The sequence below is a fragment of the Oncorhynchus nerka genome, linkage group LG19 (assembly GCF_034236695.1).
Source record: "Oncorhynchus nerka isolate Pitt River linkage group LG19, Oner_Uvic_2.0, whole genome shotgun sequence".
In the NCBI taxonomy this organism is placed as follows: Eukaryota; Metazoa; Chordata; class Actinopteri; order Salmoniformes; family Salmonidae; genus Oncorhynchus; species Oncorhynchus nerka.
Window position 1 is genome coordinate 4,141,056 of NC_088414.1, and position 26,031 is coordinate 4,167,086.

General features: G+C 45.3%; 1 pseudogene; it reads left to right on the forward strand.

Annotated features, from left to right (window-relative positions):
- The first annotated feature begins 1,899 nt into the window (after positions 1–1,899).
- The window catches only part of LOC115117460 (metal transporter CNNM4-like), a 41,746-nt pseudogene continuing 17,614 nt past the window's right edge, over positions 1,900–26,031 (forward strand).

Genomic DNA, 26,031 nt, shown 5'->3' on the forward strand with positions numbered 1-26,031 from the left:
GTGGAGATTAGAGAGTGGAGTCCCTAGTGGAGATTAGAGAGTGGACACCTTAGTGTCCCTAGTGAGAGATTAGTGAGAGTGGAGATTAGAGAGTGGACAGCCTTAGTGTCCCTAGTGGAGATTAGAGAGTGGACACCTTAGTGTCCCTAGTGGAGATTAGAGAGTGGACACCTTAGTGTCCCTAGTGGAGATTAGAGAGTGGACACCTTAGTGTCCCTAGTGGAGTGTCCCTAGTGTGACACCTTAGTGTCCCTAGTGGAGATTAGAGAGTGGACACCTTAGTGTCCCTAGTGGAGATTGGAGATTAGAGAGTGGACACCTTAGTGTCCCTAGTGGAGATTAGAGAGTGGACACCTTAGTGTCCCTAGTGGAGATTAGAGAGTGGACACCTTAGTGTCCCTAGTGGAGATTAGAGAGTGGACACCTTAGTGTCCCTAGTGGAGATTAGAGAGTGGACAGCCTTAGTGTCCCTAGTGGAGATTAGAGAGTGGACACCTTAGTGTCCCTAGTGGAGATTAGAGAGTGGACACCTTAGTGTCCCTAGTGGAGATTAGTGGAGAGTGTCCCTAGTGGAGAGAGTGGAGTGTCCCTAGTGGAGATTAGAGAGTGGACGCCTTAGTGTCCCTAGTGGAGATTAGAGAGTGGACGCCTTAGTGTCCCTAGTGGAGATTAGAGAGTGGACGCCTTAGTGTCCCTAGTGGAGATTAGAGAGTGGACGCCTTAGTGTCCCTAGTGGAGATTAGTGTCCCTAGTGGAGATTAGAGAGGACACCTCCCTAGTGGAGTGTCCCTAGTGTCCCTGGAGATTAGAGAGTGGACACCTTAGTGTCCCTAGTGGAGATTAGAGAGTGGACACCTTTGTGTCCCTAGTGGAGATTAGAATTTTATAATGAAGAATGTGTTAGGTTGATCGTGTTTTGTGTATATTTATGTTTGTCTGTGCAATTTGTGTCGTGCTGTATTTGACTTGTTTTAAATTGTATTTCATGTTTTTGTTCTATGTAATTCTATAAGCAGGGCTTCCTTTAAAAAGAGACACTTTTCTAAAGTAAAACATTTGAAAGAAAAGAAGGGAAACCGCGTTTGACTCCGTTCCATTAATTCAATTCAAGCCATTTCAATGAGCCCGTCCTCCTATAGCTCCTCTCATCAGCCTCCTCTGCATCATACATTTAGGAGCGGGTACAGACCCAGGGAGATGCTGGTGAGACGTACAGATGCAGTGTGCGGCACTTTATATAACAGCTTTGTCTCTGACTGAATACAAACCGATGGGCACCACCACCACTTTGCTGCATTGCCTTGGGCCTTTATGGCAAAATGTGAGGATGCCAGTTAATTGTGGATAATATACCTCGGGCTGATATCAAGATGCAACAGATGAATAATTGATTATGTTCATTGATAGGCTTTATCATGCACAATTTTATGTGGCTATAAAGTTTATGGGCTATAAACGCAATCATAATGGTGAGTCTAATAAATGACAGATAAACTACAGAATGCAATTAGCAAACACTCAAATTGCTCAAAATAAAGTTTGTGTGCAAGATACAGTAGGTTAGTTACATATAAATAGAATGATTTATTACATTTCTATGGTTCGTTCTACATAGCATTACGCTTGCCTTTAGTCTCCCATGCACGCGCACGACCATGCGACATGAGAAAAACTGCAGCGCGGTCCCTCGTGAACGTGCAGCTCCGAATATTGCCCGACAGTAGCCCAATATCAAACCCAAACAGTAGCCAAAAAAACAAATCCTGCATAGTAACGTGTTCAGGATGGCGTGTGTTTGTGTGTGGGGCTGTACTTGCCGTGTCCGATAGGCGGTGCTTTAGGGTTATTACGGTACTAGAGGGGCGGGGCCGGAGGGACATCAGTAAGTGACGTCAACTCCCAGTTCGCCAGCGACAGAGTGAAACAAACATGGCGACAGAATGGAGCGGGCAGCAAGGCTACGTTCTGACTCTAATCGTTTTCCTTTGGAGTGCAGTCGAGGGACGCACCGAAACGGCCACGTCGAGTGTCAGCAACAGCGGGACCCAGGTGCTCGGTATGCGGCTGGAGAGGAGCGACAAACCGGCTACGACCACTGACGACGGGGTCATACAGGTAACGGAGGAGAGCACAGTGCAGCTCCGGTTCTACGGTGTGCAGCTCAACTCGGGCACCTGGGCGCAGATCCGCTTCACGGAACGAGGGGATGGGAGTGATGAGGGGGGGGACAATAACATTATTGACGACACACCTAACAGGACTTGTGTTGATTTCACCAAAGACTTCAGCATCGCGACCTACATGAACATCAGTAGCCGGGGGACCACAGGGATACTCAGCATAAACATTAAACCCCTTCGAAAGAGCGAGCCGCACAAGGAATATGGGTTGTGCATCAAGAGTTTGGCCAATGGCAGGTGGGCTCTGCTCGGGGATAGCGACGGGAGACTCCGGGTGGTAGAGGGGGAGAAAACTCTCCTCCCCCTGTGGTTCCAGATCATCCTTATCTGTTGTCTGTTGGTGCTGTCTGGCATGTTCAGCGGGCTGAACCTGGGGCTCATGGCTCTGGACCCTATGGAGCTCCGTATAGTCCAGAGTTGTGGTTCAGAGAAGGAAAAAAAATATGCCCGCAAAATTGAGCCCATCCGCAGTAAAGGGAACTACCTTCTCTGCTCGCTGCTGCTTGGCAATGTCCTGGTCAACACCACACTCACCATCCTCCTGGATGACTTGATAGGCTCTGGGCTGGGCGCCGTGGTCGCCTCCACAGTGGGTATCGTGATTTTCGGCGAGATCGTCCCCCAGGCGCTGTGCTCTCGCCACGGGCTGGCGGTGGGCGCCAACACCATCCAGGTGACCAAGTTCTTCATGTTGCTCACCTTCCCCCTCTCCTTCCCTGTCAGCAAGCTCCTAGACGTGCTCCTAGGCCAGGAGATTGGCACTGTGTATAACCGCGAGAAGCTGGTGGAGATGCTCAGGGTGACGGAACCGTACAACGACCTGGTCAAAGAGGAGCTCAACATGATTCAAGGAGCTCTGGAGCTCCGGAGTAAGACGGTGGAGAGCGTGATGACTCCGTTGGCACACTGTTTCATGATCCAGAATGACGCGGTCCTCGACTTCAACACCATGTCGGAGATCATGGAGAGCGGCTACACGCGTATCCCTGTGTTCGACGACGAGCGCTCCAACATCGTGGACATCCTGTACGTGAAGGACCTGGCGTTCGTGGACCCAGACGACTGCACCACACTGAAGACTATCACTAAGTTCTACAACCACCCGGTCCACTTTGTGTTCCACGACACACGACTGGACTCCATGCTGGAGGAGTTCAAGAAAGGTGTGTGTGTGTGTGTGCATGTGTGTGTGTTTGAAAGGTGTGTGCATCTGGAGGATGGTTGTGCGTGTGTGTGTGTGCATCTGGAGGATGGTTGTGCGTGTGTGTGTGTGCATCTGGAGGATGGTTGTGCGTGTGTATGTGTTTGTGCATCTGGAGGATGGTGTGTGCATCTGTGTTTGTGCACGTGTCATACACCACAATGCTTACATACATGGTTGATGTATTTCAAATGCATTAATCTCTCCACATAATCAATAGGCGACACTTTGACACACACACAGCGATGTGCCTGCCATATGGTGTGAACACACCCCGTGGCTGTATTGACGTGGGTATCGACGAGTGGAATATCTCGACGCAGTTGTCACGGCAGGGAACCAATGTGATGCACACCACAATCTAGGGTTCAGCAACTCTGACCCTGGAGAGCTACATAGACACGGGGTGCAGATTTGAGTCCCAGACTTGCACTAATCAGGTGTGTTCGTGATGGGCTGGAATGAAAGCCTGTAAAAGCCTAGTTCTCCAGTTACCCCATAATTAGTTCAGAGTAAATCCATTTCAATCCCTTTTGATTCAAACAGCACTTTCCATACATGTTTACCCATGGTGGTCAGAAAGGGGCTTTTGGGACCTGAATGCCAAAACACTCAGGAGATAAAAGTGCTCAAAGTGAACCATTTGCATACCCCACCATACATAAACGGATGAGTTTGCTATCATTTGCTATAATATAAGCTTACAAACATGGTTGTCAAACTCATTTCTTCATATTCCCATATGTTGTAGGTTCGACCCTACCGTGCATCCATCTGAAGTGTTGTGCCATCTGTTGAGACACAACTTGCTCTTGAATACAGGGTGGAAGTCATTTTCATCATAGAAATAGAATTCACAGATTGTACCATCCCTTTAGACCACTGTAATTTAGCTTGTTAACCAATTGAAATTAAATTACTGTCACAAAGATGGCTGCCGGGCCCCGCGCCGTTAAATGTCAACTTAAATGGTCATGACTATTCTATTACCTATATTTATATGGTTTCTTTAGTTTTCCTATGGAGTAGTGACAGTATAATTTACAACAACAGATATTCCCATTCAAATCAACATTCTCTGATGTGTGGGTCTCCATCCATCTTTGCAGTACCAGTTGAAATTTAAGGTTTTAGTACATCTGTCAGCCAAAACATGACATCCTCCCTGTATTCGAGAGCTGTGTCTCAACAGATGGCGGGGCACAACACAAGGGTGATGTAGCGAAATAGGGTCTAAGCTACAACATGTGCAAATATTTAAAAAGTCAGAGTTGATGCGCTTTCAGGTAATTGACATCAAAGGTATAAAAAAATATTTTAAAAATTAAGAAACCCATCTCTCAACCGTTTATATTTTCTAGTGATGAAGACATGGATGTGTCATGGTATGGTGGAGTATGGAAAATTGGTTAACTTCGAGCACCTATCTATGGAATGTTTTGGCCTTGGTTCAAAAAGTCACTTTCTAAGCACTTTTACAATGGGCCAATATGTATGGAAGGTTTCATTAAAACCAAAAGGGGTGTTAAAAAAAAAGAGTCCATTCTGTTGTCATTTAGCTCTTAAGAGTAGAAGGGCCACGCAGGAGAGAGCATTCATTGGGCTAGTGCTGCTATCATCACTCAGTCTTAGGTCTATACAGGGTCTAGGCTGTTGTTGAAATACAAAACATGAAGAACATCTTCCTAATATTGAGTTGCACCCCCCCACACACGCACTTTTGCCCTCAGAACAGCCTCAAATCGTCGGGGCATGGACTTTCAAGGTGTCGAAAGTGTTCAACAGGGATGCTGGCCCATGTTGACTCCAATGCTTCCCACAGTTGTGTCAAGTTGGCTGGATGTCCTTTGAGTGGTGGACCATTCTTGATACACACGGGAAACTGTTGAGCGTGAAAAACCCAGCAGCGTTGCAGTTCTTAACACAAACTGGTGCGCCTGGCACCTACTACCATACCTCGTTCAAAGGCACTTAAATCTTGTCTTGCCCATTCACCCACTGAATGGCACACATACACAAATCAAGCCTCAATTGTCGTAAGGCTTTAAAATCCTTCTTTAACCTGTTTCCTCCCCTTCATCTACACTGATTTGAAGTGTATTTACTAAGTGACATCAATAAGGGATCATAGCATTCACCTGGTCAGTCTATGTCATGGAAAGAGCAGGTGTTCTTAATGTTTTGTATAGTCAGTGTATATTAACCCTTTACACTCTTGGGAATTGGCCTATATGGACAGGACTAAATTGAAATGTTTCTTACAGATATTTACTGTACTTTGCCTCATTTGTTAATAACAAAACATTATTTGTTGGAACTCTGGATAAATTCAGTAACATAAGGAATATTCCTGGAAAACGTGGAAGTTGAAGTCGGAAGTTTACATCAACCTTAGCTAAACATTTAAACTCAGATCCCTGTCCTTAGGTCAGTTAGGATCCCCACTTTACTTTAAGAATGTGAAATGTCAGAATAATAGTAGATTAGAGAGATTTATTTCAGCTTTTATTTCTTTCATCACATTCCCAGTGGGTCAGACGTTTACATACACTCAATTAGTATTTGGTAGCATTTCCATTAAATAGTTTAACTTGGGTGAAATGTTTCGGGTAGCCTTCCACAAGTTTCCCACAATAAGTTGGGTGAATTTTGGCCCATTCCTCCTGAGAGAGCTGGTGTAACTGAGTCAGGTTTGTAGGCCTCCTTGCTCACACACTCTTTTTCAGTTCTGCCCACAGATTTTCTATTGGATTGAGGTCAGGGCTTTGTGATGGCCACTCTAATACCTTGACTTTGTTGTCCATAAGCCATTTTGCCACAACTTTTGAAGGATGCTTGGGGTCATTTTCCGTTTGGAAGACCCATTTGTGACCAAGCTTTAACTTCCTGACTGTCTTGAGATGTTGCTTCAATAAATCCACATCATTTTCCTGCCTCATGATGCCACTATTTTGTGAAGTGCACCAGTCCCTCCTGCAGCAAAACACCCCCACAACATGATGCTGCCACCCCCGTGCTTCACGGTTGGGATGGTGTTCTTCGGCTTGCAAGCCTCCCCCTTTTTCCTCCAAACATAACGATGGTCATTATGGCCAAACAGTTCTATTTTGTTTCATCAGACCAGAGGACATTTCTCCAAAAAGTATGATCTTTGTCCTCATGTGCAGTTGCAAACCGTAGTCTGGCTTTTTTATGTTGGTTTTTGAGCAGTGGCTTCTTCCTTGCTGAGCGGCCTTTCAGATTATGTCGATATAGGACTCGTTTTACTTTGGATATAGATACTTTTGTACCTGTTTCCTCCAGCATCTTCACAAGGTCCTTTGCTGCTGTTCTGGGATTGATCTGCACTTTTCACACCAAAGTACGTTAATCTCTAGGAGACAGAACGCGTCTCCTTCCTGAGCGGTATGACGGCTGCGTGGTCCCATGATGTTTATACTTGCGTACTATTGTTTGTACAGATGAACATGGTACCTTCAGGCGTTTGGGAATTGCTCTCAAGGATAAACCAGACTTGTGGAGGTCTACAATTGTTTTTCTGAGGTCTTGGCTGATTTCTTTTGATTTTCCCATGATGTCAAGCAGAGGCACTGAGTTTGAAGGTAGGCCTTGAAATACATCCACAGGTACACCTTCGATTGACTCAAATGATGTCAATTAGCCTATCAGAAGCTTCTAAAGCCTTGACATCAATTTCTGGAATTTTCCAAGCTGTTTCAAGGCACAGTCAATTTAGTGTATGTAAACTTCTGACCCACTGGAATTGTGATACAGTGAATTATAAGTGAAATAATCTGTCTGTAAAAAATTGTTGGAAAAATGACATGTCATGCACAAAGTAGATGTCCAAACCGACTTGCCAAAACTATAGTTTGGTAACAAGAAATTTGTGGAGTTGTAGAAAAACTAGTTTTAATGACTCCAACCTAAGTGTATATAAACTTCCGACTTCAACTGTAGGTGCATGATAAGACAAAACATTGACACCTCTCTAAAGTGTGCACTGTAGTAATTGCAATGCACTTTTATGACTCAAGGAAGACTCTTGAACTATAAGGTGCTTTTTAGAACTCTCCTAGCTATGTCGTTAAGGAAGTAGAGCAGGCAGACTTGTAGTAGTTTAGTTTGGAACACAGCCCCGCATCCCCCCCGTCATCTCATCATTTCTGTTGTTTACGCTAATCCATAAACAGCCTATTATCAATTGCAATCTGGTTCAGGCATCATTTGAAAGCGAGTGCAAATGTTCTTCTTAACTTCTTAACAGGCTCATTCTGTTCAGGACAGCCCTGGGAATGATGCCGTGTCATCTTGTAACTGTATATCAAACGTTGCCCAATTAGCGGCAGGGATGGGGGGCAGCTTCTTGTCACGTGCAGTGCTCAAGTTCAGAATGGTTGTCAGTCAAATCCCACAGCCTGAGCTGTGACACAATTTATAGCATGTTACTGTATAGCCTGTCCGTGCCGATTTAGACTCTTATTAGTGCCCAAATCTGACATTTGTAACCCATATACAGGTACAAGTGTAAAGGGCTACTGATGTAACATCAAGTCATTTGACATGGCACGTTCATAGAACACGAAACGTTGTGCGGCTAACTAGTCCTATGCCTTGCTGGTTAGCTGACCGAAACAACAGTTTGTGTCACCATGAGTGGGTAAAGAAAGACAGTTGTCACCAGCGGTCATAAATGTTTGTGACAGAGTTATATATAGCCTAGGCCTTATGGCAAAGAGAATCTTAGTAAAGCGCCACTGCTGTTGTTATCCAGCAATACCAGAACGCACCACAGAGAGCAGAACGTACTCCCTGTATCTTCAGAAGTCTCTTCACTGTGCTTAGAGCAGGGTTGCCTGGAATACAAACTGTTATGTACTGCAAACTGAGCATATCAATGTGTATTTCAGGCAAGGGATGGACAGCTCTGGTCCTGGGGAGCCACATTGTCTGCTGGTTGCAGTGTCTGCTGGTTGCAGTGTCTGCTGGTTACAGTGTCTGCTGGTTTCCATCCTCAAAGTTTAATCAGAGATTGATTCAGACTTGGGAAACCGGGTGTGTGTACTCTCTGGGCGATCAGAGAACTGAATGGGTCAGTTAGGAACATGCGAGAAACAGAAATCAGCTGTACGTTCAATGTAGCGCTCCGCTATAAAGCAAGCTGCTGGTAACCAAGTACCAAGACAGCGAAGTACCTCACCCTGGTGCTGGAAGGTTGGGGATAAAGTATGGGTGAGGGTTACGGGTAGAGTTAGTGATTGAAGTAGCCTAGTTTCTGTTGTTAGACAGCATGGTGAGATAGTGGAGGGATATGGATAGTTACAGTCCTGATCCTGACATCACACAAACGGATCAAAGATGGCCCGACACTGACCGAACCAGACAACCGGCACGGCTATATAATCACTGTGACCTCACTCTTCTGACCCAGTGGTGTCTCTACTCTTTATTGGCTGCAGAATTTTACTTGACAGCCAATCACTTCCCACTTCCTGTTCACCCCCACTTTAAGTGGAGACTGACAATACAATTGGCTGAATATTATACATTATGTGACAGAAATGTTGAAATACACGGCACGGTGTGTTCCCAACTCTAACACTTGGAGAGGAGAAGAGGGATAGTAAGTTAAGAGAGTGAGTGGATTACCCCTTCTGTCTTTTTATTCCCATCCCCCTTTCTTGTTACAGACTTAGAGCTTAAAGAGAGGAGAACTGGGGGAACTGCCAGAGGGAGATGAGATGACTTACTATACAGTGCACTAAAGTACCCCCAGGGACCAGGCACTGTCTCTCCTCTCAACCTTCAGAAATCCCCCCGACAGAACTGACTGACTGACCACAGGGACCAGGCACTGTCTCTCCTCTCAACCTTCAGAAATCCCCCGACAGAACTGACTGACCGCAGTACTGACTGACTGACCGCAGTACTGACTGACTGACTGACCACAGGACTGACTGACTGACCACAGGACTGACTCCAGTACTGACGGATCTTGGTCTTGTCACTGTCTCATTGGTATACACTAGGTTGTGGTCTCAGTCTTGTGGGTTTTAAGTCTTGACTCTAACTCTGGTGTGCTACTCTTCTAGGTAAATCCCACCTGGCCATCGTTCAGAAGGTGAACAACGAGGGGGAGGGGGATCCCTTCTACGAGGTGCTGGGATTGGTCACCTTGGAGGACGTGATCGAGGAGATCATCAAATCAGAGATCCTGGATGAGTCCGACCTTTACAGTGAGTCAAACTACACGTCAACAATGGATCGATCCAGAGTCCGTTTCCTTAAACTGTAGTGACCTGTGACCTGTGTGTAGTGTAATGAATTGGGCCATTAGTAAACCCTACTCCTGCAGGGTTTGGTTCCTATTCTAACACATCTGATTCTACTAACGTTTACTTAACTAGTGACCTGTGTGTAGTGTAATGAGTTGGGCCATTAGTAAACCCTACTCCTGCAGAGTTTGGTTCCTATTCTAACACATCTGATTCTACTAACGTTTACTTAAACTGTAGTGACCTGTGTGTAGTGTAATGAGTTGGGCCATTAGTAAACCCTACTCCTGCAGGGTTTGGTTCCTATTCTAACATCTGATTCTACTAATGAGCTGAATGAAGCGTGTAACTGCAGGGTTGTACTTGGTGGCATTTGGGCATGGTATTTGTTTTTATTTAAATGTATTTTGGGTACATATTCCCATTCAAAATGAACTAAATAGTTAAATAAATGTTAAAATAAATAATATGTGTAGGGCTAGAGCAAAAGTCTACCTATTGGCTTCCCAGGGGAGCAAAAGTCTACCTATTGGCTTCCCAGGGGAGCAAAAGTCTACCTATTGGCTTCCCAGGGGAGCAAAAGTCTACCTATTGGCTTCCCAGGGGAGCAAAAGTCTACCTATTGGCTTCCCAGGGGAGCAAAAGTCTACCTATTGGCTTCCCAGGGGAGCAAAAGTCTACCCATTGGCTTCCCAGGGGAGCAAAAGTCTACCTATTGGCTTCCCAGGGGAGCAAAAGTCTACCTATTGGCTTCCCAGGGGAGCAAAAGTCTACCTATTGGCTTCCCAGGGGATTGGCAAAAGTTCCCATTGGCTTCCCAGGGGGAGCAAAAGTCTACCTATTGGCTTCCCAGGGGAGCCCATTGGGGGAGCAAAAGTCTACCTATTGGCTTCCCAGGGGAGCAAAAGTCTACCTATTGGCTTCCCATTGGCTTCCCAGGGAGCAAAAGTCTACCTATTGGCTTCCCCAGTCTACCTATTGGCTTCCCAGGGGAGCAAAGCAATTGGCTTCCCAGGGGAGCAAAAGTCTACTCTATTGGCTTCCCAGGGGAGCAAAGTCTCCCAGGGGAGCAAAAGTCCTATTGGCTTCCCAGGGGAGCAAAAGTTCACTCTATTGGCTTCCCAGGGGAGCCTATTGGCTTCCCAGGGGAGCAAAAGTCTACCTATTGGCTTCCCAGGGGAGCAAAAGTCTACCTATTGGCTTCCCAGGGGAGCAAAAGTCTACCTATTGGCTTCCCAGGGGAGCGTTGGCCTCTCTATTGGCTTCCCAGGGGAGCGTTGGCCTCTCTATTGGCTTCCCAGGGGAGCGTTGGCCTCTCTATTGGCTTCCCAGGGGAGCGTTGGCCTCTCTATTGGCTTCCCAGGGGAGCGTTGGCCTCTCTATTGGCTTCCCAGGGGAGCGTTGGCCTCTCTATTGGCTTCCCAGGGAGCGTTGGCCTCTCTATTGGCTTCCCAGGGAGCGTTGGCCTCTCTCCCAGGGGATTGGCTTCCCAGGGAGCGTTGGCCTGGCTTCCCAGGGGAGCGTTGGCCTCTATTGGCTTCCCAGGGGAGCGTTGGCCTCTCTATTGGCTTCCCAGGGGAGCGTTGGCCTCTCTATTGGCTTCCCAGGGAGCGTTGGCCAGGGGAGCGTTCTCTATTGGCTTCCCAGGGAGCGTTGGCCTCTCTATTGGCTTCCCAGGGGAGCGTTGGCCTCTCTATTGGCTTCCCAGGGGAGCGTTGGCCTCTCTATTGGCTTCCCAGGGAGCCATTGGCTTCCCAGGGGAGAGCGTTGGCCTCTCTATTGGCTTCCCAGGGGAGCGTTGGCCTCTCTATTGGCTTCCCAGGGGAGCGTTGGCCTCTCTATTGGCTTCCCAGGGGAGCGTTGGCCTCTCTATTGGCTTCCCAGGGGAGCGTTGGCCTCTCTATTGGCTTCCCAGGGGGCGCCTCTATTGGCTTCCCAGGGAGCGTTCTATTGGCTTCCCAGGGGAGCGTTGGCCTCTCTATTGGCTTCCCAGGGGAGCGTTGGCCTCTCCTGCTAAAAATGATTTTTTTATTGAACATGTTTTATGATAGTGAATTCACTCGTGTGCACATGCTGCAATGTTTTTGACTTGAGGTTATTGTTCATAGGTGCCAGATAAATTGTACGATTTTCCCTTTTTGTTTGAGGGAATGAGTCCCGTCTGGTCTGTCAAATCTATAACAATGCAAAGGACTGGAAAGTCAACTTTTCATTAACCCTTAAAAACATTAGAAATAACTTTAAAACAATTAGGCTTCTAATTAGGCTTCTCCAAGCTCTGATGCTGCTGGTGGTCATTAGTAGCCTTCCAAACTTGATAACTGCCTGGTACTCAGCACGGTATTGTCCCTCTAATCACTCTGACATTAATGCAAATGTCATCGAAAATCGAATCAAAGACTTCATGAGAGCTCATGTTGCACAGCATTTCTATCGGCTACGCAATTGCCTGAGAACACAGAGTGATGGCCTCTATTAAAAAGAGGATGCTATCAGCTTTCTATAGGCTAGGCCTAATATATTTATTTCTAAACTTTCCAGGCATTGCTTATCTTTACTACAGGAGTATAGACTACCTGGCTGACATGAACCACAGGAAAGTGCATAGATGACATGTATTTTTCCCACTGCCCCTGTTTCGAGACTGGCGCACGATAATGGTCCATTCTAAATCAAAACAAATTTCATGCATATAATATTTAGCATGTGTAAAGACGAGAGTAAATCAATCAAGTGTCTGATGGGTGACAATATTAGCATATCACTTGTGAATTATAAACTCAGCAAAAAAAGAAACGTAGTTTATTTTCAGAAAACTTAACATGTGTAAATATTTGTATGAATATAACAAGATTCAACAACTGAGACATAAACTGAACAAGTTCCACAGACATGTGACTAACAGAAATGGAATAATGTGTCCCTGAACAAAGGGGGGGGGTCAAAATAAAAATAACTGGTGTGGCCACCAGCTGCATTAAGTACTGCAATGCATCTCCTCCTCATGGACTGCACCAGATTTGCCAGTTCTTGCTGTGAGATGTTACCCCACTCTTCCACCAAGGCACCTGCAAATTCCTGGACATTTCTGGGCAGAATGGCCCTAGCCCTCACCCTCCGATCCAACAGGTCCCAGACGTGCTCAATGGGATTGAGATCTGGGCTCTTCGCTGTCCATGGCAGAACATTGACATTCCTATCTTGCAGGAAATCACGCACAGAACGAGCAGTATGGCTGGTGGCATTGTCATGCTGGAGTGGCATTGTCATGCTGGAGGGTCATGTCAGGATGAGCTTGCAGGAAGGGTAACACATGAGGGAGGAGGATGTCTTCGCTGTGACACACAGCATTGAGATTGCCTGCAATGACAACAAGCTCAGTCCGATGATGCTGTGACACACCGCCCCAGACCATGACGGACCCTCCACCTCCAAATTGATCCCGCTCCAGAGTACAAGCCTTGGTGTAACGCTAATTTCTTCAACGATAAACGCGAATCCGACCATCTCCCCTGGTGAGACAAAACCGAGACTCGTCAGTGAAGAGCACTTTTTGCCAGTCCTGTCTGGTCCAGCGACGGTGGGTTTGTGCCCATAGGAGACGTTGTTGCCGGTGATGTCTAGTGAGGACCTGCCTTTACAAGAGCCCTACAAGCTCTCAGTCCAGCCTCTCTCAGCCTATTGCGGACAGTCTGAGCACTGATGGAGGGATTGTGCGTTCCTTGTGTAACTCAGGCAGTTGTTGTTGCCATCCTGTACCTGTCCTGCAGGTGTGATGTTGGGATGTACCAATCCTGTGCAGGTGTTGTTACACGTGGTCTGCCACTGCAAGGACAATCGGCTGTCCGTCCTGTCTCCCTGTAGCACTGTCTTAGGCGTCTCACAGTAAGGGCATTGCAATTTATTGCCCTGGCCACATCTACAGTCCTCATGCCTCCTTGCAGGATGCCTAAGGCACGTTCAGGCAGATGAGCAGGGACCCTGGGCATCTTTATTTTGGTGTTTTTCAGAGTCAGTAGAAAGGCCTCTTTAGTGTCCTAAGTTTTCATAACTGTGACCTGTCTATAATAAATAATGGATTTATTGTGAAGGTGTAGGCTATATTACATGGATTTATTAGACTGTAGAAATTTAGATATTCCAAAGGTCTGCATCAGTGGCTTGTAGGTGGAAGCCAGGAGATGCTACATGTCTTTGTTATTTGACGGTTAATTACCGTGAGGCCGACAGTTATTTGCTTGACAGTCACCGGCTGAGTAAATTTCGTCACCGCCACAGCCCTACTCAGACCTAAAGAAATTCCAGCCCGGTGAATCAGCAGAGTGATAGGCCAGTTATTCTGATTCAGAGTGAATCAGCAGAGTGATAGGCCAGTTATTCTGATTCAGAGTGAATCAGCAGAGTGATAGGCCAGTTATTCTGATTCAGAGTGAATCAGCAGAGTGATAGGCCAGTTATTCTGATTCAGAGTGAATCAGCAGAGTGATAGGCCAGTTATTCTGATTCAGAGTGAATCAGCAGAGTGATAGTTGTGAACAATTGTCCGTTCACAAAGTGTAGTCTCTTACCGCCCTGTAGCTCTCACATCGGTAGCCATGAAGTGCTTCGAAAGGCTGGGTCATGGCTCACATCAACACCATCATCCCGGAAACCCTAGACCCACTTCAATTCGCATACCACCCCAACAGATCCACAGATGATGCAATCTCAATCACACTCCATTACAGCCCTTTCCCACCTGGACAAAGGGAACACCTATGTGAGAATGCTGTTCATTAACTATAGCTCAGCATTCAACACCATAGTGTCCACAAAGCTCATCACTAAGCTAAGGACCCTAGGGCTCAACACCTTCCTCTGCAACTGGGTCTTGGACTTCCTGATGGGCTGCCCCCAGGTGGTAAGGGTAGGCAACAACACATCTGCCACGCTGATCCTCAACATTGGGGCTGATCCTCCACATGGGTACTCCCTGTTCACCCATGACTGCGTGACCAAGCACGACTCCAACACCGTCAAGTTTGCTGACGACACAACAGTGGTAGGCCTGATCACCAACAACGATGAGACAGCCTTTTTTTTTTTTTAAATTTTACCTTTATTTAACCAGGCAAGTCAGTTAAGAACACATTCTTATTTTCAATGACGGCCTGGGAACAGTGGGTTAACTGCCTGTTCAGGGGCAGAACGACAAATTTGTACCTTGTCAGCTCGGGGGTTTGAACTCGCAACCTTCCGGTTACTAGTCCAACGCTCTAACCACTAGGCTACGCTGCCGCCCCAAGCCTATAGGGAAGGAGGTCAGAGACCTGGCAGTGTGGTGCCAAGACAACAACCTCTCCCTCAACGTGAACGAGACAAAGGAGATGATCGTGGACTACAGGAAAAGGAGGGCCGAACACTCCCCCATTCACGTCGATGAGCTGTAGTGGAGCGGGTTGAGAGTTTTAAGTTCCTTGGTGTCCACATCACCACCAAATTATCATGGTCCAAACGCACCAAGAAAGTTGTGAAGTGGGCATGACAACACCTTTTCCCCCTCAGGAGACTGAAACGATTTGGCATGGGTCTCCAGATCCTCAAAAATGGGTCTCCAGATCTTCACCCAAGTCATAGACTGTTCTCTCTGCTACCACACGGCAAGCTGAACAGAAAGGCCCCGGAGAACAGCAGAGACCACCGGAGATGGGTAGTCCAACAATGTGCCCCGGAGAACAGCAGAGACCCCTGGAGATGGGTAGTCCAACAATGTGCCCCGGAGAACAGCAGAGACCCCTGGAGATGGGTAGTCCAACAATGTGCCACGGAGAACAGCAGAGACCACCGGAGACCACCAGAGACCACCAGAGATGGGTAGTCCAACAATGTGCCCCGGAGAACAGCAGAGACCCCTGGAGATGGGTAGTCCAACAATGTGCCCCGGAGAACAGCAGAGACCACCGGAGATGGGTAGTCCAACAATGTGCCACGGAGAACAGCAGAGACCACCGGAGATGGGTAGTCCAACAATGTGCCCCGGAGAACAGCAGAGACCCCTGGAGATGGGTAGTCCAACAATGTGCCACGGAGAACAGCAGAGACCACCGGAGACCACCAGAGACCACCAGAGATGGGTAGTCCAACAATGTGCCCCGGAGAACAGCAGAGACCCCTGGAGATGGGTAGTCCAACAATGTGCCCCGGAGAACAGCAGAGACCCCTGGAGATGGGTAGTCCAACAATGTAGTAGATCTGAGCCTTGTTGTTATTGCGACACGATTACAATACAAACTTTTTTTAAATACAACAAACAAACGGAGTAAAGGAGCTTCCGAACTGAGGGTTGAAACACTTCCTCATTCCCACCACTGTCAACCATCTTTTGTGCAGCTGATGCTGGCTATTTCATAGGAAATGAAAAGGTAAGCTCCCCATTTGGGAGGAGAAGCACTGAGGCGGTTCAGACTAATTCAGGGCGGTCACAACACGGGTCAGTGCTAAACATGTTAGTTGCTGTTTTCCCTCTCCTCTCCAGCTGACAATAGGAACCGAAAGAAGGTGGACCCTAACAAGAGAACGCGTGACTTCTCTGCTTTTAAACACACGGAGAACGAGTGCAAGGTGAAGATCTCTCCCCAGTTGATGCTGGCTGCGCATCGCTTCCTGGCTACAGGTGAGTGGACTGTCATAAGCACGTATGAGCCTTCCTAATGTCTTATAATACATTTTATAATAAATGGTCTCTCTAAATCAATGAAAGTATCTAGTTGTATCAACAGAACAGCTGGTATTTAGTCTGGATGATAATGGGATTAGACAGAATTCTCATCAGTTTTATGATGCATCTTAATGCATAATACACCCTTTAAGTGAGGCGGCAGGGTAGCCTAGTGGTTAGAGTGTAGAGGGGGCAGGGTAGCCTAGTGGTTAGAGTGTAGAGGCGGCAGGGTAGCCTAGGGGTTAGAGTGTAGAGGCGGCAGGGTAGCCTAGGGGTTAGAGTGTAGAGGCGGCAGGGTAGCCTAGCGGTTAGAGTGTTGGACTAGTAACCGGAAGGTTGCAAGTTCAAACCCCGGGCTGACAAGGTACAAATCTGTCGTTCTGCCCCTGAACAGGCAGTTAACCCACTGGGCCGTCATTGAAAATAAGAATTTGTTCTTAACTGACTTGCCTAATTAAATAAAGGTTAAAACTTTTTTTTAAAGTGTTACCGATCTGTCTGAATTGAAGGCGCTATCTGTAAGTCTGATTTCCGGGTGTCTCTCTCCCCCCGTTCAACCCTCAACCCCTCTCTCCTTTCCAACAGAGGTGAGTCTGTTCAGTCCCTGTCAGGTCACTGAGAAGGTGTTACTGAGGATCCTGAGGCACCCTGATGTCATCCAGGAGATCAAATTCAATGACGGCGACAAGCGATCCGCTCTACACTACATCTACCAGAGAGGCAAACCTGTCGACTACTTCATACTCATACTGCAGGTACCCATTACTCTCTCTCTCTCTGTCTCTCTCTCTTGCTCTCTCTCCCTCTCACACACCTCAACATCTAGCATAGAGGCAAACGTATATCGACGACTTTACTCATACTGCAGGTACACTCACGTGTGCAAAAGCACGCGCACTTAAACTGCAATACCACATTGTGGCATCTATCCTATTCTTACAGGCTTTATTTTTTAATTAAACCTTTATTTAACTAGGCATGGTAGAGACGTAGACTGCCCTTTATTTAACTAGGCATGGTAGAGACGTAGACTGCCCTTTATTTAACTAGGCATGTTAGAGACGTAGACTGCTCTTTATTTAACTAGGCATGGTAGAGACGTAGACTGCTCTTTATTTAACTAGGCATGGTAGAGACGTAGACTGCCCTTTATTTAACTAGGCATGGTAGAGACGTAGACTGCCCTTTATTTAACTAGGCATGGTAGAGACGTAGACTGCTCTTTATTTAACTAGGCATGGTAGAGACGTAGACTGCCCTTTATTTAACTAGGCATGGTAGAGACGTAGACTGCCCTTTATTTAACTAGGCATGGTAGAGACGTAGACTGCCCTTTATTTAACTAGGCATGGTAGAGACGTAGACTGCCCTTTATTTAACTAGGCATGGTAGAGACGTAGACTGCCCTTTATTTAACTAGGCATGGTAGAGAGGTAGACTGCCCTTTATTTAACTAGGCATGGTAGAGACGTAGACTGCCCTTTATTTAACTAGGCATGGTAGAGAGGTAGACTGCCCTTTATTTAACTAGGCATGTTAGAGACGTAGACTGCTCTTTATTTAACTAGGCATGGTAGAGACGTAGACTGCCCTTTATTTAACTAGGCATGGTAGAGACGTAGACTGCTCTTTATTTAACTAGGCATGGTAGAGACGTAGACTGCTCTTTATTTAACTAGGCATGGTAGAGAGGTAGACTGCCCTTTATTTAACTAGGCATGGTAGAGACGTAGACTGCCCTTTATTTAACTAGGCATGGTAGAGACGTAGACTGCCCTTTATTTAACTAGGCATGGTAGAGACGTAGACTGCTCTTTATTTAACTAGGCATGGTAGAGACGTAGACTGCCCTTTATTTAACTAGGCATGGTAGAGACGTAGACTGCCCTTTATTTAACTAGGCATGGTACAGACGTAGACTGCCCTTTATTTAACTAGGCATGGTAGAGACGTAGACTGCTCTTTATTTAACTAGGCATGGTAGAGACGTAGACTGCTCTTTATTTAACTAGGCATGGTAGAGAGGCATGGTATATAGACTGCTCTTTATTTAACTAGGCATGGTAGAGACGTAGACTGCTCTTTATTTAACTAGGCATGGTAGAGACGTAGACTGCTCTTTATTTAACTAGGCATGGTAGAGACGTAGACTGCTCTTTATTTAACTAGGCATGGTAGAGACGTAGACTGCTCTTTATTTAACTAGGCATGGTAGAGACGTAGACTGCCCTTTATTTAACTAGGCATGGTAGAGACGTAGACTGCTCTTTATTTAACTAGGCATGGTAGAGACGTAGACTGCCCTTTATTTAACTAGGCATGGTAGAGAGGTAGACTGCCCTTTATTTAACTAGGCATGGTAGAGACGTAGACTGCCCTTTATTTAACTAGGCATGGTAGAGACGTAGACTGCCCTTTATTTAACTAGGCATGTTAGAGACGTAGACTGCTCTTTATTTAACTAGGCATGGTAGAGACGTAGACTGCCCTTTATTTAACTAGGCATGGTAGAGACGTAGACTGCTCTTTATTTAACTAGGCATGGTAGAGAGGTAGACTGCTCTTTATTTAACTAGGCATGGTAGAGACGTAGACTGCCCTTTATTTAACTAGGCATGGTAGAGACGTAGACTGCTCTTTATTTAACTAGGCATGGTAGAGAGGTAGACTGCCCTTTATTTAACTAGGCATGGTAGAGAGGTAGACTGCTCTTTATTTAACTAGGCATGGTAGAGACGTAGACTGCCCTTTATTTAACTAGGCATGGTAGAGACGTAGACTGCCCTTTATTTAACTAGGCATGGTAGAGACGTAGACTGCTCTTTATTTAACTAGGCATGGTAGAGAGGTAGACTGCTCTTTATTTAACTAGGCATGGTAGAGACGTAGACTGCTCTTTATTTAACTAGGCATGGTAGAGAGGTAGACTGCTCTTTATTTAACTAGGCATGGTAGAGACGTAGACTGCCCTTTATTTAACTAGGCATGGTAGAGACGTAGACTGCCCTTTATTTAACTAGGCATGGTAGAGACGTAGACTGCTCTTTATTTAACTAGGCATGGTAGAGACTTACAGCTTTAAACACATGCAATCTGTCTGAAATCTAACTTGCCTACTATTTAATAAAACTGCATACTCTTGACTAATCGTACTACGTACTGTTTAGTACGTTCTAAATGCAGTAAGTAACAAATATCAACATACTACTCAGCCATACTGAGAATTCATCATCTAATGCGTAATTGCATTGATTCCTGCCCTTCGTTCATTCTGGTAAAGCTCCATATCTGAGTATCAGTGGGTCTCAAGGCGATTCTCTTCCTCAATAGTTAATAATAATAATAATATAATAATAATAGTTTATAAATTCTACTAGATGACAAGCCAAAATGTATGAAATCCTTGCATTTTAAAGCATAAAACATTTTAGAAATTTCACGTACTCTAAAGTACGTTCTATTCTCGCATACCCAACATCTCTACTATTTAGAACGCAAGTATTCAGGCACAGCCACAGACTTCTTGACTGTGAATTAGGCTCAGCTGTGTGGTTCCTTTGGTGTGACTCAGCCTACTGGCTTCAGCTGTTTGTGTACAGCACAATGTACATGTGTATATAAATATATATATGTACATAAATGCCTAGTGAAAGTAATATATATATGTACATAAATGCCTAGTGAAAGTAATATATATATGTACATAAATGCCTAGTGAAAGTAATATATATATGTACATAAATGCCTAGTGAAAGTAATATATATATGTACATAAATGCCTAGTGAAAGTAATATATATATGTACATAAATGCCTAGTGAAAGTAATATATATATGTACATAAATGCCTAGTGAAAGTAATATATATATGTACATAAATGCCTAGTGAAAGTAATATATATATGTACATAAATGCCTAGTGAAAGTAATATATATATGTACATAAATGCCTAGTGAAAGCAATATATATATGTACATAAATGCCTAGTGAAAGTAATATATATATGTACATAAATGCCTAGTGAAAGTAATATATATATGTACATAAATGCCTAGTGAAAGTAATATATAAATATGTACATAAATGCCTAGTGAAAGTAATATATAAATATGTACATAAATGCCTAGTGAAAGTAATATATAAATATGTACATAAATGCCTAGTGAAAGTAATATATAAATATGTACATAAATGCCTAGTGAAAGTCCCCCTTTGTTGTTCAGTGTTCAGATTTTTCTGAAAGGGAGTCTTTTTTTTTGTTGTTGTACAGATCTACTTCACATATTTCAAAGTGAAAGAAAGTTAGAGAAATGAATGAATTAAAAATAAGATAACGAAGATGTCTTGATTGTGTATGTCTTCACACCCCAGAGTTAATATTTGGTAGAAGCACCTTTAGCTGCCTAATAACTCTTAGGGCAACCTATGTCATTAGTTATTGACAAAATTGCCCAAGGTCAGTCAGTTTTTTAAAGCAGATTTAAGTGCTTGTGTGTGTGTGTGTGTGTGTGTGTGTGTGTGTGTGTGTGTGTGTGTGTCAAGTGACCTTGTGTGACGCTTAGCTGTGGGGCTCTTCGCTAATTGATCCCTTTTATGTAAGGAGAAACCGAAAGAGGGAAGAGGAGTGGAGAGAGAGGGAGGGATGATTGGAAAGGGGAGGAAAATACAGTTGATGTCGGAACTTTACATACACTTAGGTTGGAGTCATTAAAACTCGTTTTCCAACCACTCCACACATTTCTTGTTAACAAACTATAGTTTTGGCAAGTCGGTTAGGACATCTACTTTGTGCATGAAACAAGTACTTTTTCCAACAATTGTTTACAGACAGATTATTTCACTTATAATTCACTGTATCACAATTCCAGTGGGTCAGAAGTTCACATACACTAAGTTGACTGTGCCTTTAAACAGCTTGGAAAATTCCAGAAAATGATGTCATGGCTTTAGAATCTTCTGATAGGCTAATTGGCATCATTTGAGTCAATCGGAGGTGTACCTGTGGATGTATTTCAAGGCCAACCTTCAAACTCAGTGCCTCTTTGCTTGACATCATGGGAAAATCAAAAGAAATCAGCCAAGACCCCAGAAAAATTAATTGTAGACCTCCACAAGTCTGGTTCATCCTTGGGAGCAATTTCCAAACGCCTAAAGGTACCACGTTCATCTGTACAAACAATAGTACGCAAGTATAAACACCATGGGATCACGCAGCCGTCATACCGCTCAGGAAGGAGACTCGTTTTGTCTCCTAGAGATGAACGTACTTTGGTGCGAAAAGTGCAAATCAATCCCAGAACAACAGAAAAGGTCCTTGTGAAGATGCTGGAGGAAACCGGTACAAAAGTATCTATATCCACAGTAAAACGAGTCCTATATCGACATAACCTGAGAGGCCACTCGGCAAGGAAGAAGCCACTGCTCCAAAACCGCCATAAAAAATCCAGACTACGGTTTGCAACTGCACATAGGGACAAAGATCGTACTTTTTGGATAAACGTCCTCTGGTCTGATGAAACAAAAAATAGAACTGTTTGGCCATAATAACTATCGTTATTTTTGGAGGAAAAAGGGGGAGGCTTGCAAGCTGAAGAACACCATCCCAACCTTGAAGCATGGGGGTGGCAGCATCATGTTGTGGAGTTGTTTTGCTGCAGGAGGGACTGGTGCACTTCACAAAATAGATGGCATCATGAGGCAGGAAAATTATGTGGATATATTGAAGCAACATCTCCAGACATCAGTCAGGAAGTTAAAGCTTGGTCGCAAATGGGTCTTCCAAATGGACAATGACCCCAAGAATACTTCCAAAGTTGTGGAAAAATGGCTTAAGGACAACAAAGTCAAGGTATTGGAGTGGCCATCACAAAGCCCTGACCTCAATCCCATAGAAAATATGTGGGCAGAACTGAAAAAGCGTGTGCGAGCAAGGAGGCCCACAAACCTGACTCAGTTACACCAGCTCTGTCAGGATCAATGGGCCAAAATTCACCCAACTTATTTTGGGAAGCTTGTGGAAGCCTACCTGAAACGTTTGACCCAAGTTAAACAATTTAAAGGCAATGCTGCTAAATACTAATTGAGTGTATGTAAACTTCTGACCCACTGGGAATGTGATGAAAGAAATAAAAGCTGAAATAAATCATTATCTCTACTATTATTCTGACATTTCACATTCTTAAAATAAAGTGGTGATCCTAACTGACCTAAGACGGGGAATTTTTACTAGGATTAAATGTCAGGAATTGTGAAAAACTGAGTTTAAATGTAGTTGGCTAAGGTGGATGTAAACTTCCGACTTCAACTGTAGAACATCATTCTCATTCAGACAAGAATCACATCCCTGTTCAAGTCAGCGCTATGCTGCATCAGGCACACACACGCATCAGTCCACTCTGACTGCAGACCGTAAAAGCCTGCAGTGTTTAGACTAGTATGTTTGCCCAGCCCACAGACACACTGCCTCACAGAGCACATCATTAAATCATAGCCTGGAGTTCCGCTCCCTTAATGGCGGTCGGGCAAAGGTTAACCCTCCCCTCACACACACTACCCCATGCTGATTCACCGGGGGGATTACCCAGATCACCCTGGGGAAGAGATCGGGGCGATGAGTCTTAAACGGCCCTGGGTAATCAGTCATTTCAGCATGGCTGTCAGTGTGTGTAATTGTGCCAGGTTTTAATCTCTTCTGAGAAAGGGCAAGGCACTACAAGTGTACATACCACAGCCTACCACAATACACACAGACGATACATCAACACATAGACCAGGGGTACTCAAGTGCAATTTATTGTTTACACAGCCCTCTCCGCTGACAGTCCAATAGCTGCCGATGTTATTCATGACCTTGTAACCCAGGCTGAGACGGAGTCACCTGAAGCAGTAAAGCTAACCATAGAGAACTCCGCTGACAGTCCAATAGCTGCCGATGTTATTCATGACCTTGTAACCCAGGCTGAGACGGAGTCACCTGAAGCAGTAAAGCTAACCATAGAGAACTCCGCTGACAGTCCAATAGCTGCCGATGTTATTCATGACCTTGTATCCCAGGCTGAGACGGAGTCACCTGAAGCAGTAAAGCTAACCATAGAGAACTCCGCTGACAGTCCAATAGCTGCCGATGTTATTCATGACCTTGTAACCCAGGCTGAGACGGAGTCACCTGAAGCAGTAAAGCTAACCATAGAGAACTTTAACCAACATATCAGCAATATGTTACATGTCCTACCTGAAATGAAGCCTGTCTGGACCTCTGTTATGGTAACATCCCAGGTGCGTGTTCTTCCAAGGCGCTACCCGATCTTGGGGGTTCAGATCATAACATGGTACTGAAGCCCTCCAGGACCGTTTTGAGTCCACTGACTGGGCGTCCCTGACGGACAGCACCAATGACCTGGACGAGGCAGCGCATACTGTCTCAGAGGATGTCCGTTTCTGTGAGGATCTCGTTATTTCTAAAAAAGAGAGTCAACATCTTCCCCAATAATAAACCGTGGGGTAGTAACTCAGGAATTAAAAGAGCTCCTCTGCCAGAAAACACCCGTGTTTAAATCAGTGCAAGGCAGCATACAAAGACACATTTAGAAAAACCTTTTTCAAGGACAGTAGGAAAGGCTGGGCCACAAACCATCACAGGCCACAAACCATCACAGGCCACAAACCATCACAGGCCACAAACCATCACAGGCCACAAACCATCACAGGCCACAAACCATCACAGGCTACAAACCATCACAGGCCACAAACCATCACAGGCCACAAACCATCACAGGCCACAACCCATCACAGGCCACAACCCATCACAGGCCACAACCCATCACAGGCCACAACCCATCACAGGCCACAACCCATCACAGGCCACAAACCATCACAGGCCACAAACCATCACAGGCCACAAACCATCACAGGCCACAAACCATCACAGCCCACAAACCATCACAGGCCACAAACCATCACAGGCCACAAACCATCACAGGCCACAAACCATCACAGGCCACAAACCATCACAGGCTACAAACCATCACAGGCCACAAACCATCACAGGCTACAAACCATCATTCAACCACCATTCAGGAAGGTGTGTGTGCACGGTTCGGTTGTGTGTGTGTGTGTGTGTGTGTGTGGTGTGTGTGTGTGTATGTGTCATCTGTTGGGGGTTATTGGGATGTATTTTGCCAGGGCACATTGACATTAGACTGTGTGTGTGTGTGTGTGTGTGTATGTGTCATCTGTTGGGGGTTATTGGGATGTATTTTGCCAGGGCACATTGACATTAGACTGTGTGTGTGTGTGTGTGTGTGTATGTGTCATCTGTTGGGGGTTATTGGGATGTATTTTGCCAGGGCACATTGACATTAGACTGTGTGTGTGTGTGTGTGTGAGACACTGGAACCTCAGCATGCACACCTGCACTGTGATATAATATTGATAAGACCGCCAGGGTTCTCTTTTACTTTGGTAGGAAGGCTCAGTCATAGAAACGTAGCAGATAGATCAGACAACATTAGCAGTAGAAATAGAATCATAATATTCCTGGTCAGATGATCAGGCTTAACTTGACGACTGCATAAAATCGTGCATTGATGTCAATGGAGTTAGGATTCGGGCCTTTGTGGCTAGATCAGTGCTAACACAGCATACTCTAAAAAGTAGAATGTGGAAACATAGTAGATAGAAGAGACAACACCACTGAAGCAGTAGAAACGCGGCATCTCTGTGTTTTCACTTTGTCCGACTGAGATCTGTGTGTATGTTAATGTATGTGAAATAAAGGTAAATAGCCGCACACTGATGAATGCTCTCAAACTGCTCATCAGTGTGTGTGTGTGTGTGTGTGTGTTCATGTATGTCAAACTGCTCATCAGTGTGTGTGTGTGTGTGTGTGTTCATGTATGTCAAACTGCTCATCTGTGTGTGTGTGTGTGTGTGTGTGTGTGTGTGTGTGTTCATGTATGTCAAACTGCTTATCAGTGTGTGTGTGTGTGTGTGTGTGTTCATGTATGTCAAACTGCTTATCAGTGTGTGTGTTAATGTATGTCAAACTGCTCATCAGTGTGTGTGTGTGTGTGTGTGTGTGTGTGTGTGTGTGTGTGTGTGTGTGTTCATGTATGTCAAACTGCTCATCTGTGTGTGTGTGTGTGTGTTCATGTATGTCAAACTGCTCATCAGTGTGTGTGTGTGTGTTCATGTATGTCAAACTGCTCATCAGTGTGTGTGTGTGTGTGTTCATGTATGTCAAACTGCTTATCAGTGTGTGTGTTCATGTATGTCAAACTGCTCATCAGTGTGTGTGTGTGTGTGTGTGTTCATGTATGTCAAACTGCTTATCAGTGTGTGTGTTCATGTATGTCAAACTGCTCATCAGTGTGTGGCTATGTATCTTTATTTCATTGGTTTACTTTTTGTTCACAGCACCTGCAAGTCAGTGTGTATATTGCTTTGAAACTCTGTGTTCCTCAGGGCCGAGTGGAGGTGGAGGCTGGAAACGAGAACATGAAGTTTGAGACAGGACCCTTCTCCTACTATGGAGTCATGGCTCTTAGCTCACCATCACTGGGTGAGCACACACACACACACACACACACACGTAATGTATATATGATCAGACCACAGACACAAGCAATGCACGGAAACACTGGCACAGAGATACACACACACACACACACACACACACAC